Genomic DNA, 13,608 nt, shown 5'->3' with positions numbered 1-13,608 from the left:
GAAGACTGGGGCCCTGAGTCATTTACAACTGGCTTTTCCATGTTCAGAGTTCGATATCACTCATAGAGAAGCTTTTGGGGCCAAAGTGTACTCTGGAGTTTATTTTTAAAGGTATCATGTATCGCCTTAAACCTGGTGTAACCAAGATTAATAGGCATCTGTGGTTAATCCCACTAGCTATAAATATTTATCTATTAATGCAGTCATTTGTTCTCTTTTTTCTCACTCTGTATTTCATGCATAGGATATACAGCATCAATAAAGCACTGCAGTGATAGGAACAGCTCAGATATTCTCTAGAGGTAAAGGATTCAACCGAGTTTTCACGTAAGGCTGACACAAACCTGGAGATGAATCACATGGCAAAATTAAAATGGTGAGCAAAATGCTTAATACAGCAGATTTAAAAGAAATATTTCCACAAAACCCACTAGTATTCTGCATAATTACTGCAGTTATAAGTGATCGTTAACCTTTGCACAGCATTTAAGAGCTTTCTTTAGTAAAAATTATACAACAGTGACAGAGCAGTAAACATGATACTGATGTTCTGAGGCTGCACATTAAGGCACGTACGCACAGCTGGGTAAATCATCATCCAAATGTTATAAGCCTCAAGGATTATTTCAAACCATTTCAATGAACATTTAACTGAATAAGAAAATGCAATATGTATTCACGGAAAATATGGTTTTGGAGCAAGACAGTCTGACAGTACAAATCAGGAAAAACAAATATCTGAAAGAAAAGGTTACTTCATAAGTCTTAAATCTCATGTCTCTTAATTAAGTTATTAACTCTCCGTTCTGCAACCTGTATTCAGCTGTGTTCAGCCAATGTCCCAAAAATAAGTGAAATGCTCATAAGACTCATCTGTAAGAACTCAATTTAAAAAAAATAAAAAAATAAAAATGGAAACCAAGATTTTTTCTTTCCCCCAAAGAAATATATCTTTAAAAGACAAAAGACTTCTGCAAAATGCCACTTCTTATCTTAAATTGCAAGTAATTTGTTGCCCCCGCAAGCAGGATCTGAGTGTACTGCAGAGAAGTGGAGTAGTGCTGTGTTTCACTGCGTAATAACCATCCCTTAGACTAAGTAAGGAGCCACTGACAGCAGCTGGAGGAAGCAGGCTCTCTGTGTGATCTGCAGGCCTCAGGAAGGAAGGGCAAAGCTTAAAGGAAATAAAGAAGCCACAAACAGGTCCTTGGTATATGTTTTACAAATTGATGCAAAGTTCTTTGGCAACTGGATACATAATATCATAGAATGGCCTGGGTTGTAAGGGACCTCAAAGATCACCTGGTTCCAATCCCCCAGCTGCACATTATACTGCCCAGGATCCCATCCAATCTGGCCTTGGGTGCCTCCAGAGGTGGAGCATCCACCACTTTTCTGGGCAGTCTGTGCCTGTGCCACACAGCTGCAAATGCTATTCCCCCCACCTCACCCCCCCAGGCTTTCATTGAAAAGATGTAGGCACCCATCTTTCAAATAACTCCATGCCCTTGGCCTGAGGTGGAAATTATGCTGAATAGAAAGTTGCATGCGTTTTAATTATGAGTGTCTTCCTGCTGAGCTTGGTAGTTGATCCCACTCTGAACTCTGCAGGCACTGTTTAGAGAGCCAAAACACCTACCCTGAATTTCTGAATGCTACACTGGGACCTAGCATCTAAAATCCAGAGAATATATGTAATGCAGTTCATCCCTAACCACAAGTCTACATGAAGATGTCTATTGCCATATTTTCCAGCATCCATGTTATTTTGTGCTGCTTTCAAAGAATGCTTTCAGAGCATTGTGTTCCTGTTAAATGCAGCTGTGCTATTAGACTCTCTACAGTGTCAGTAAATGACTCAAAACAGACACTTAAAGGACTGAGCTACTGATGGACGGCCAATCTTTTTACTATTAGGGCTGAGATACAGTCCTAGTTCAGAAGGCAAAGAATCAGAGAACAGAAGTCAAAACCCAGAAAGACTGAGAGGCAGAGGTGAATTTCTGATCAGGTCCTGCATATCACAAGTGCACAGCATAACTCACTGTTATGTGCACTGTGCACTGAGGAGTTACATACACACTGCCCGACAGTCAAGAGACACATAGTAAGCTTTGCAACAGATGATTGTCTGAACAGCACCAACAGTATGCCCTAGCCCGTCCTCCTGGAGGCATCTTGCAGCAACATCAATGATCTGCACAGTCTTCTCTATAGCCTGTGTTTACAGTGTTTGTGTGGAGGGAATTCCACTTGGTCAGCATATAAAACTCCCACATATGCTAGCCACTGCTGGAACAGTGCAAAGAGATGACAGCTGAGGGAATAATCTTTCCTATTAAGTTTTCCAACTGTGTTTTATTTATTTATTTGTTTGTTTGTTTCAATTACAACCAGTCTCTTGAAAGCAGAAGAAAGGAAAAGTGGGGAAAGTAATATTTCAGAAGTGGTCAAATAATATGAGAAAGCTTACAGACACAGTTCATGGAGTGAATGTGTAGATCTGTGCATGTGCCAAAAGCCGCTATCATTTTAACTACCAACTGACGTGATGAGGTCTTAATGAAATGAGAGGAAGAGACCAGAATGCTTCTGTATCAGCAGCCATAAATCAGTGATGCTTTGTCACTAGCCATACTTCATTTACTTCCAGAAGCTGCTTATAATACAAAAAACCTATATGTTATAAATATATTATATTTACTAGCATACAAAAGCCTCACGTAGAAAGTTATTGTGGCAATATTAATTAATACAGCCAGCAACTGATCATTAAAGCAATACTTATCAGGAAAATTGTTCATGTTTCAGCTACAGGATCAAGAGAATTTTTTTTCTCCCTTCTCCATTCCCACTTGAATAGGCAGTTAGGCACAAAGAGTAGTAGTTTGATGGCTGCTGGTAATTTTAAATCTCCTATATGTATAGCAGATAACATGGCATGCATAGCTCCTTCTGTGTCTCATCTAGGTGGTTGGCATTCTCAGATTGAACACTCCCCTGTTCTTTGTCAGCACTTCCCATCTGTAATCTTAGTTTGAATGCTGCAAGGAAAAGCTTACATGAAAACTCAGAAAGAGAGAATTAATAAGCTCTACCAGCACTGAAGAATCTACACTATCCCAAGAAAAGCATGCTCTGTGCACTGCCACCCTTTTCTGGTGAAGCATGTCTTCCCTGTGTGTAGAATGCACTGTGATAATACCTTGAAATAGTGCAGTCTATGCCCCACTAAAGAAGTATTAAATGCCACTGTCAAAATGAATTATTCTCTCATCTAGCTGAGCAAAAACCATGATCATCCTATTCAGGTCTACACTGTGCTGTAGAGGAATAAAAATAGTGGTAGATGCTAACAGATAACACTGCTAGTGTAGACTCATCTATCTTGAAAAAACCTTTTGTTCCAGCTTGATTTTATATATATATATATATATATATATGTATATATTATCTTTATCTAAGATTAACACAAAGCAAAACTACAGGTTAAAAAAAGGCAAAATGTGTTGGGTAAATTAACCTAAGTTAGGTAGGGGCTTTTACCTCTACAGTTAAATCAAGTATGGGCCAGGACTTGTGCTATGACTAAACTGGAAGAGTCAGGAGAGCTTCAATGTGCATGTTCTGACTCATCATATTCCATGTGAAGGAAACTCAAGTTATGTGCTCTCCCCTGCTTAGCTGGAAAGAAAAGTGGGCATGTAGGCAAGACAGCAGCTGTGGCATGCTCAATAAGGCTCTCAGTAGGATGACTGGAGATCTGAACCCAGTGATTTGCCAGGAATTGCTACTGCAAGTCATTCTCTCTGCACTTCTCACCAGTTAAGTAAGTAAAGCAGCAAAGAAAAAGCTGACATCCCATTTAGGCTACACTGAGAATCCATATTTCATCATTAGTGTTATTCTGCAGACTTTTAAGTCAGTTGGGTGTCTACAAATCAAGGTTTGTCATTCTCTACTCAGCTGAATTAAGTGATTACCAATAATTCATGTGCACTTGCAACTGCAGATGCTAGTCTAACAAATACTCCCAAACATTTTTTCAACTATGTAATCATTTTTCTGATATCCTAGACTCACAAATAAGAAGTGTTTATCATTGCCTCACTTTATAGTATAAAAAAACTGAATGTGAGTCTACACAGCTGTATTTGGGCTGGACAAATCGCAGATTTTAAGTGTGGAGGTTTTTTGTTGTTGTTGTTGCTGTTTGAAAACAATACAACATGAAGGTAGACATGCATTTGGACATTGTTAATCTTTTGCAGACAATGCTAAATTGGGGGATCAGCTGACACAGCCGATAGCAATCCAGAGGCACCTTCAGACACCTGGGGATTGGATGACCAGAAGTCTCCTTCAGCAAATGTAAGGACTAGGATCTGCACGTAAGACAGAACAATCCCACGCACTGGGACAGGCTGGTTGCTGACTGGCTGATAAGCAGCCCTGCTGAAAACACCCAGGGGGACACAGTGGAGGCCAATTAAAACATAAGCCATCAGCGTGTTCTCAATGCAAATAAATCAAACAGCATTATGGCTACATTAGGAGTGTGGCCAGCAAATCAAGGCTCTGCTTGATGCCTGTAAGAACTTGCACATCCCAAAATTTGTCAGCTGGCTCTGGATGTCCAAGATTGAGAATGATACTGAGAAACTGAAGGAAGTATAGGACAGGGCTCCAAAGATGAGCCTGTCCCCAGAGCACGTGATGTGCAAGGTGAGGCTGGGGGAGATGGTCTTCCTCCCTCTGCCAAAGAGGAGGATGAAAAGGGACTGAATGGTGTCTCTGCAGATACCTAAAGTGAAGTCACAAAGACTAAGTAGGCTTCAAGTTGTAGCCACATAAAATCATAGTTGACCCATACCGGCCTTCTTCTAAATCCTTACAGCCCTTATTCAAAATCCTTCCAAATGACAGTTCTGTTTTCCTTCTACAAGTCTGTGAATCTGTTCAAATTTCAGCTCAAACACCTTCACTGTTTCTACTACAGGCTTCCTAACAGAGCACCCAAGTAGGACATCCTTATTATAGGTAAGTCTGTATTGCTGTGTGACAGAACCGTTAACTGCTTCATCTTGCTATAAATTAGCAGAGCACAGACTGGAAAAATCTTGATCTGTCTATTCCTGCTGTCTAACTCTTAGGTAACAGATCTTTTCTTTTTAAGCAGACAAGCCACCTTTTGTTCTACAGTGTTGGGCTCAGTCATGGATAAGAGAGGATTCATATGTATGTATAAAATTATTTCCTTTCTCTTAATAACACATTGTTAAGTATTATTATGAGTTTCTTGTCTTGTATTTACTCAACAGTATACATATTTTTTGTGCTGCCTGGGTTCCTACATATGAGGAAACTCACAGTACGACTATAAAATATCATGGAGGTTAGGTCCTACCACTGGAAAAAATACAGTGTGTAAACCACATCTTTTTTCTCTCTAATGCACGTAAAGTCAGATTTCTTCAGACCTGTGTCTGATCCCATGATGCACTGGAGTGACTACAGCCTTTTGAGAACGTGATTCCTAATTCCCTGGTGCCACAAATTCTTCAGCAAACTGAACATCTGCAGCTTTTTTTCACTTCCACAGTTGTGAGTCACTGCAGCCCCCAAAACTCTATGCAGATATTTAACCATTTATTCTACTAAACCAAGACAAGAATCTAAAAACAAGACTTCTTCAAGGTACCTCAAATACAAAGGCACTATGGACATCATTTTATTACCCATCACTTTATTGCCCATTATCCTACAGTTCTTTATGCTCAGACAGGATATAAAAGCTACAATTTAGGCCCAGTTACCATTTAAATCAAATTTGCAGTCACTTTATGCATAATACAGGGCAATGGGAACTGAGGCCATAATCTGACTACACAGAGGCTTCAGCTGCAAAGCTGAATGGATTACCTTTTCTAAATGCTCTGCAACCAGGTCAGTTAAAGTTCTACAACACAATGCCATATAAATCTACAACATGCACTTAAAAATGTTATTTGATAGTTTGCTGTATTAACTTTAAAGATGTCATGTCTCAGTACAGAAAAGAAAAAAGCTTTATTTTCATTAATTTAATGCAATTTTATCAGTTCTGCATTGAGCATGCAGACCTATCACATCAGAGCAACCAGACTTTGTTGTCTGATGGCTTTAGGTTACCCTTAGGTTGTATTAGATGAAGCAGCAGAAACATCTCTAATGAAAAGATTGAAATGATATGACTTTGGAGACAAATTAGTTCCACAGGTACAAAGTGGAATAATACTAAGCTCATGTAAACAGGTAGAATTTGCCTTCTAAACCCGGACTTGCATCCTTAAGGTACTAGAAACAAACACTGAAGTTCAACACATACTTTGTGATCAAAGCGTAAGAAGTACAGAACCCTGGTGCTGTAATATGAATACAATAACCACCTATTCTGAATGCTTTCCGTGAATCCAACCACTAAGTGATTAAACAAAAAATGCCGCTGTATTTTCATTCCAAACTGTTGACCAAAATCAGAAGGGGCCTATTTTTGACACAGTGGCTGCTTTTGCAAGAAGAACAGGAACCTGGAGAGAAATAATAGGGAAACATCAGGAGGGAGCTTGCAAGATTTCCCAGATTTTCAATTTTGATATCTAATCTTTGATCTGAAAGTTAAATCTCTGCAACCCCAAATGTAGTCCAAACTTAATCTGCACACAGGCTCCTCAGCATATTTCTGATTGTAAGAAATACATTTCCAGTAATGGGAAAAAGACATATTAATAGTCTCATCTACTTATTTTTAAGACATAAAAAGGGTCCAAAAGAAAAGGCCACTGTTCAAACAACTTGCCAAATCTTAAGTCATTTTGCAAAATGCGCCTATTAATCAGCTTTCAGAAAAAGTTCTCTGTGTACAGCCAAAGATCTGTTTTGTTGATGACCATTTCTGATTTTAGAAAAGCAAGCAGTTTAAAAGTTGCTGAAGTGTGCTGGCTTCTAACTGACACCTTGTTTGTTGTGATGCCTGAGTGCAGTGAACTGTTCAGAATCTGAGTATGCTAAAAGCAATCCAGCAGCTCACATCTGTTGCTTTTTATCATATGGGCTATCTAGTATCAGGAAAACAACCTAATAAACAACAAAAAGAACAAAACAGGCCTCCCTCGCTAACATGAAGTGCTATATTATCTAGGGCATTTTTCCCCCAGCCATCTGTTTTGAACTGGATAAATGCACAGAACTCAAATTTTGTGTTCACGGGAGAACTCTTTCAGAGACTGTACAAGAAATCTTAAATTCTACCTTATTCTTAACAGCCAGAAACAGAAACTGTGATGCCTTCACTCTCTTTGTAAAAGGAGAAGTTATAGCCTTCATAGAGATAAACAAGCACTTCAGATCATTTCTGGGATGATGATGGCATTCTAAGGAAGTACAGTGAATTGTTTTTTGTTCCTCCTACAGCATTCTTGCCCGTGGAGCAGTAAGTATCCACATTTTAATGTGGCATTAGAAGCATAATGCGTGTAAGTCTTAAGAGAGAGAGGGATTCCTAACATTTTTTGTGAATATCAGAAAATACTAAAAGACACTATCTAATGGCTACAAAATGCATTTCTGAAACATTTTTTTTTCTTTTTTTCCTATGCTGCTACAAGATAGAACTTTATGTATATTATTAGCTTATGACATCGTGCTTACTATCCCTTTTACAGGATGATGTTCTAATGTTATCTTCATGTTAAATTGGTTTCTTCTTTGAAATAACAAATTACTATAAGCTGTACAATTAAGGAAAAAAGAGTTCAATGTATCACCCTTTTCAGCACAGAATATGGCTTTTTCTTCATCTCTTCACATGCTACAGACCAGCATTGTACTGTAGTTACCATTAAAAGACATTTGAACAGTGCTTCTCAAAATTAGCCCAATGTCTGGCATTTCCATCCTCCTAACTGCATAAGTTGGAAAGCCAATATTTCTAAATGTATTTCTATGGGACAATACATGCCATTTTGCACAGTTGTACCAAAACCGTATAGTTTGAGGCCCATTATAGCTGAGTCAGAAAAGCAGGATCCCGGTGACTTCAGTGGTACTCAGTGTGGGCTTTGTGTGGGTACAAGAATTCTGTATAAATAGCATTTACATGAGTAGGACCCAATTCTGTGCTGTTTCTTTCCTACAAGATACATTCTTTCATGCAGTCCTGCTTATTGTACAGTAGGCAAAACTAAAAACTGAATCTAAACTGGTTCTAACTAGCTGATATTTAACTAAGAAGAAAATAAAATCCAAAACCCTTCTGCTTTTGAAAATCAGAAAGCAGAACACCAGTTATTCAATTCTTTCTCTAACAAAGATAGTGGAAGGGCTATGAAGGAAGAAGCTATCAGATAATTAATAAGGACAGAACCAGAAGAGGAGAGAGTGGGAGATGGGAGGAAAGACAGAAAAGAACAGACAACTGGAGGAGGCAGAGGAGGAAGATGTTACAGAAAACTGGGCAATGAAATAAGGGGTTTTGCAAAGGACTGAAGGAATAGAATGGCTGTGGAAGAGAGTGGGAAGAGTCAGAAATGATTCTTTGGTTAAAAAAAAAAAAAAAAAAGACTTGAAGAAAATAAGGACACTATAAGCATCAGATCGAGAAATGTGTGTTTTTTGCCTGGAAAGTACACAGTTGTTTGGGCACTACTGCGCGTAAACTTAATAATTAGTATATCTGATTTAACTGAAGTACCATCCTGCTGTAAACAGGTGATTGGAATTTGTATCGTAAGGGTTTAAAACAACAACACCACCACCACTGACAAAGAACAACTGAATTTCCTTGGCTCCTGTCAGCCATTCTTTATGGGTATGTTGCATATCTTGCACTCAATCTCCATCTTTTCTCTGCTTTCCTCCAAATTTAATGTAGCAAGAGCCAGCACATCTGTATCCCCCTCTATGGAGATCCAGGAACAAAGCCTCAACAAGTTTTGCAGTGTGAGATCAAATATATTTGTATATAAAGCCTATTAAATGTATTTCTAAATTCATTTAATCATAGCAGATGTTTTTACAACGAATGTCTTCATGGGCCAGTTTTCTGTTGTAGTTAGCCTTTTTCTTCTTCTTCTTCTTCTTTTTTTTTTTCCCTCTCTCGTAGAACTACAGCCTGACCCTAAAATTGGTTCAGTGCATAAATATAGAAGAGATGTGAGTAAAAGGAGGAAGTACTATGGCTACTTGTTACTTTAGAAGGAGGCAGGGGCAAGCATAAAATGTCCCCAAAACCACTCACTGTTGTGTCGCTCCTCCTGATGGTCATGTTCATTTCCTGCATTTCCACTTAAAATACTCAGAAAGGGGTATACCTGGGGAAGAGGTCATAACTTCGAAGATGCTATTTCTACGTAGACTAGGCTCAGAAGACTGACTTCAGTCAGTTCCTCCTGAGGCCCAGCAGGTGTAAGTTAAACATTCTGTGGACAGGCAAGATTTGGATAAGAAAGATTTGTACACTCCTGCTTTGGTTTTAAAGCCCTTTTCTCTTTGCATGCTTTGTTCCTGCTGTCAAGATAAAACAGCGTTTTGATTTAAGGAAATCGTTCCAGAGCTTTCATGCAGCACAAGGAGCTATTTGGCAGTGCTCAACTCAGTTTTGCCTGCAGGGCACTGGGCACTGCAAATTGAGATCATCTTGGGTTTCTCAACAGCGAAGGGAAACAGGCATGAACTCAGGAAAGGGAACAGGACAGCTACTAGCCCTGAAGAAGTGACATGTACTTGTAAGGTTGCTTCTAAAACTAGAAATGCTGAAACAATTCTGCTAAAGTCACTGGATTGTCATGTCATGAGACTGGTACAACACCAAAGACAGGAAATGTTTCTAAATGTGCTCTCAAGAGCAGTTCCTGGCTGCCAGACAGCAGGCTGCACTCAACACCGTGCTCACCTCAGCCAAATGCTCCACTGAACCTGGAGACCACAGGCCTTGCAGGTGCTCCTTTTTCATGTCTGGTTATATTTATGCTCAAGCTAGAAAAATTTTAAGCTTCCAGCTACAAAACACTGTCACAGTGTTAATCCATATGATACAAAGCAGTTTTAGTTCCTACTCTGGATATAGTTAAAGGCAAATTTGAGTTTGTAATGTGCTGTTTATGAGAGAGTTTTCTTTGAACTGCAGCTCCTCTCCTTAATTTAAGATATGATGAGGGAAGGATTAATGCTGTTACATGTGGGGATATTTTTGGACTGGGATATTGCAGAGAGAAAGGCATTCACTGAAAGGTAAAGAATTCAATGAGGAAAGGTTTTAACTGCAGTTCTGTGTCCTGATGCTCCCATATTAATGTACCAGAAGAGCTGTAAAAATGAAGAAGCTGACACTGGGCACAGTCTCCTCAAGTATCAAAAACGGCCTGTTGTTCCTCACAGCTATTGACAGACGCAACACATTTCTCCAAAGTTCTGTTCAATCCTCATCATGCTGTACATCCTGTCGTTAGCTGATCTCTTCCATGAGCCTGGGCCTTCTCATTCAGTCTCCATCTCTCCCTCTCATGTGTTTGTTTCTGTCCAGTCTTACTCCCAAGTATATTTGCGAAAGCCAAAGTGATAAGGCTGAAAGATAGGCTGCTTATTCACCATGTGAGCTTAAACACCTGCTTAACTGCATTTAATCAGAGACTGACATGGCTTGCCAAATCCAAATCAATTGACAAGAAACGTAAACAAGAAAAATTAATGCAAAAATTAACAAACAAAATTGGCAAATTTCTACAGAATGATTGTGACTGTCAGACTGGCAAGTATTAGAGGCCAAAACCAACTGATGAATGTATGCAACTGTGATTAACTGTAATGAATCTCACAGAGCTATCACTCACACAAGGAATGATTTGGTGTTTTAACAAAAGCTCAGAACCAACCTATGCCTCAGATGTTCCAATATTACATAATTAGGAAGCAGTAAGCTTGTCAAGGGATTTGAAATATGAGGAAAATAGGACTAAGTATTAACAGGGATCAAGTAAAATATTTCCTTCACAAAAGAGTGTGTTTTTCTCCTTATTTTTGAATGTGTAAATGTAATCTTTATAATAGGTTTGTCTAACCCAGAGGTGGAAAGTTTGAAATGCTCTCATTTTATTCAAATTTTATGCAAATTTTAACACAACTTCATATAGACATCTACTTTTTCCTCTATTTACACGTTTTGAATTCCAGCTTCAACAGACACATACACACAGATGTTTATTTCCTGATACATCTTTCCAAATTCTCCTAAGAAATATCTGAAAGTGCTTCAAGTCAGGGACATTTCTGAGACTGTACTTAAGCAAATGTGCACTGTGTATTTATTTGCAGGTCTCAGAGAATCCTTTGCTAAACCCCGTCCTCCACCTGAAGGTAAGTGAATGGCAGTTATCTGGTTTATAGATTTGCCAAATTCTACTGGCTGTCTGCTGAGCCCGTAATCTTCTTGAACTACAGCTTAAGAGAAGGGCTGAGATCACCAGAGTTCCTACACAACTTCAAAGCTCCCTAAAGCGGAACTGTGACTCTCAGACTGAACAAATGTCGCCAGGCTGTGTGCACAGCTTTGAAGCTCCTTGAACCAAAGCCATTTGTTTCAGAGACTTTACAAATCCAGTTAGGCATATCTAGAGCACATGAAAATTCAAAAACGTATCAGCTATTTTTTGGAATACTTCAACTTCAATGATCAAGAAGTCTGTGTTGCTGTGTTTTTGTTTTTTACAACCATCTTACTCTACCAAAACCAATTCCATCTGGTTGCTATCATTAAAATTTGTAAACAGAAACAAGCTTCTAGACCATATTTAACAAGAAGAGGCCCTGTGAGATTATATGTAGCAGCTTCACTGCAAGGACAAAATCCCTTCGTAGGAAAAGTTCCTTGCCTAATTAACATTCAAACAGTCATTAAAAAATTTCACCAGTAGCTGGAGAAGGCACACATGATTTTAATTTTCAGAAGCTTATATGTAGTTACTAATCAATTTTAATCTGGAAGTGAGGTACTGTCTTAAACATAATGTGTCTGACAGCATAAAGACAGCTGGAATATTTCTCTTTAACACACAGACCTGGGTGGACTTGTCAGCAGGAGAAAGTGGGTTTTCTCTTATGTAAGTAATTAGGTCACCAATTAATGTCCCTAACACACAACCCGCGTCCTGCAACAGAGTTAAGGATCATACTCAACCTCCTGGTCAGATGCCACAGATGGAATATCAGAGCTTTCTCTCGTGTCAAATGGTGACATTATTCTGTCCTTTACTGAACAAATGTTAGTTTATGTTAATCACATATTTATTTATCTTTTACATATTCATAAATAATTAAGTTCTCAGAACTTCCAGAAATAGATCAGCTTCACTTGAGGAAGGCTGAGAATTATAATGAAGCTTCTCAATGATTGTCAGCTGCAGCCAGAATGAATTACAAAGAAAGAGGGTAAAAATGCTCTGATTTTATCTACATCTATCATACCCTGGCTATTTTCTCAGACTGGGAGTTGGGAGTGTATCAGGAATAGAGCTCCTAATTTCCTTCTGCCATTTCTGTTCTCTGTTGTTCCATTCACTCATTCCTTACCATGTCTTTCCTTTGCTTCTAGTATTTCTCTCCCTCCACACATTTCCTTTAAGGGATTTTTGTTCTTTTTTTTTTTTTTTTTTATTCTTGTCTTGGTAGCTTTCTCATTATCAATGCTTTGTTTCCTTCAGGTTTCATCTGTTCCTTTGCCCTTTCTCTTCCCACTTTTATTTTGACTACACAGCCAAATGTTCCTTACAGATTTCTGAAGCTACCACGGCATATTCTGTTCTTAGGAAACATATTTTTGAATGAAGCCTTTAACCTAAAGCAGGAGACAAAATTGATTGGTTTTCATCTTATGTAATAACAAAAGACCACCAACAATGGCCTGAAAATAGGAAAAGTATTTGTTAAGATAGAGCAGTCAGAACTAAGCTAACCTCTCTGGCTGCCCCAGAGGCACAATATAAGGAACATTGTTTGAGGAAGAAACAGAGCTATAGCCTAAAATCAGTTTCTTCTGCCTTCGTGTTTTCAAGACAAGGTTTTTGCCAAATGCAGTTTTGTCTTTGGAAAACACTAATACATCTCACACTGGCTTAAATTGCTGCTGGGTAGAACTAATATGCTAGTGTTATACAAAGTCCCACTGTTCTTGCAAAACCTTTAGAGTAATTAAAAATTATCTTTTTGTGCAATAACTGTATCACTTTTACAAGTGATCTATGAAGTTGACTTGCATCTCTTGAAAGAAAACTAGCAGAATTCTTTTCAAGGAGGACTTTTTCATTCCTCTCCTATGTAAGGCTATTGATTACTCACAAAAACCACACAGGCTTATTCCCATCTACCCAAAAGTGGTACTGCACACAGCCACGCCTGAACATTCACTCCCTTCTGACACCTTTACTGAGGGAGCTAATATCATGAACACAGGTAGTGGCTTCTGACATTCTGATCTGGAGCTCACAGCCACCAGGCTGGCCACAAAGCTTGACAATTGTGGTACTTCTGTGTGGAAACTAGGAGAGAAAATACAGTGCCCTGGGAGGAGAGGGGCAA

At 38.9% G+C, this 13,608-nt stretch overlaps 1 protein-coding gene and 1 long non-coding RNA gene across 20 annotated transcripts in view; one reads left to right on the top strand and one right to left on the bottom strand.

Moving 5' to 3' along the window:
• RAP1GDS1 (Rap1 GTPase-GDP dissociation stimulator 1) overlaps window positions 1–13,608 on the bottom strand; it is an 81,061-nt gene that overhangs the window by 64,363 nt on the left and 3,090 nt on the right. The gene's annotated exons all lie outside the window — the stretch shown is intronic.
• The window catches only part of LOC107313662 (uncharacterized), a 63,203-nt gene that overhangs the window by 48,044 nt on the left and 1,551 nt on the right, over window positions 1–13,608 (top strand). The window contains exons 12-16 of the long non-coding RNA XR_014945395.1: window positions 4,272–4,371; window positions 5,000–5,040; window positions 5,180–5,238; window positions 7,305–8,979; window positions 11,350–11,391. This is a non-coding gene — a long non-coding RNA (uncharacterized LOC107313662). The remainder of the gene's footprint in view (window positions 1–4,271; window positions 4,372–4,999; window positions 5,041–5,179; window positions 5,239–7,304; window positions 8,980–11,349; window positions 11,392–13,608) is intronic.

The sequence above is a fragment of the Coturnix japonica genome, chromosome 4 (genome assembly GCF_054131305.1).
Source record: "Coturnix japonica strain WE chromosome 4, WE-NBRP24, whole genome shotgun sequence".
NCBI classification, from domain to species: domain Eukaryota; kingdom Metazoa; phylum Chordata; class Aves; order Galliformes; family Phasianidae; genus Coturnix; species Coturnix japonica.
Note: the sequence above shows the minus strand (reverse complement) of the source record. Positions and strands in the feature narration are given on the sequence as shown.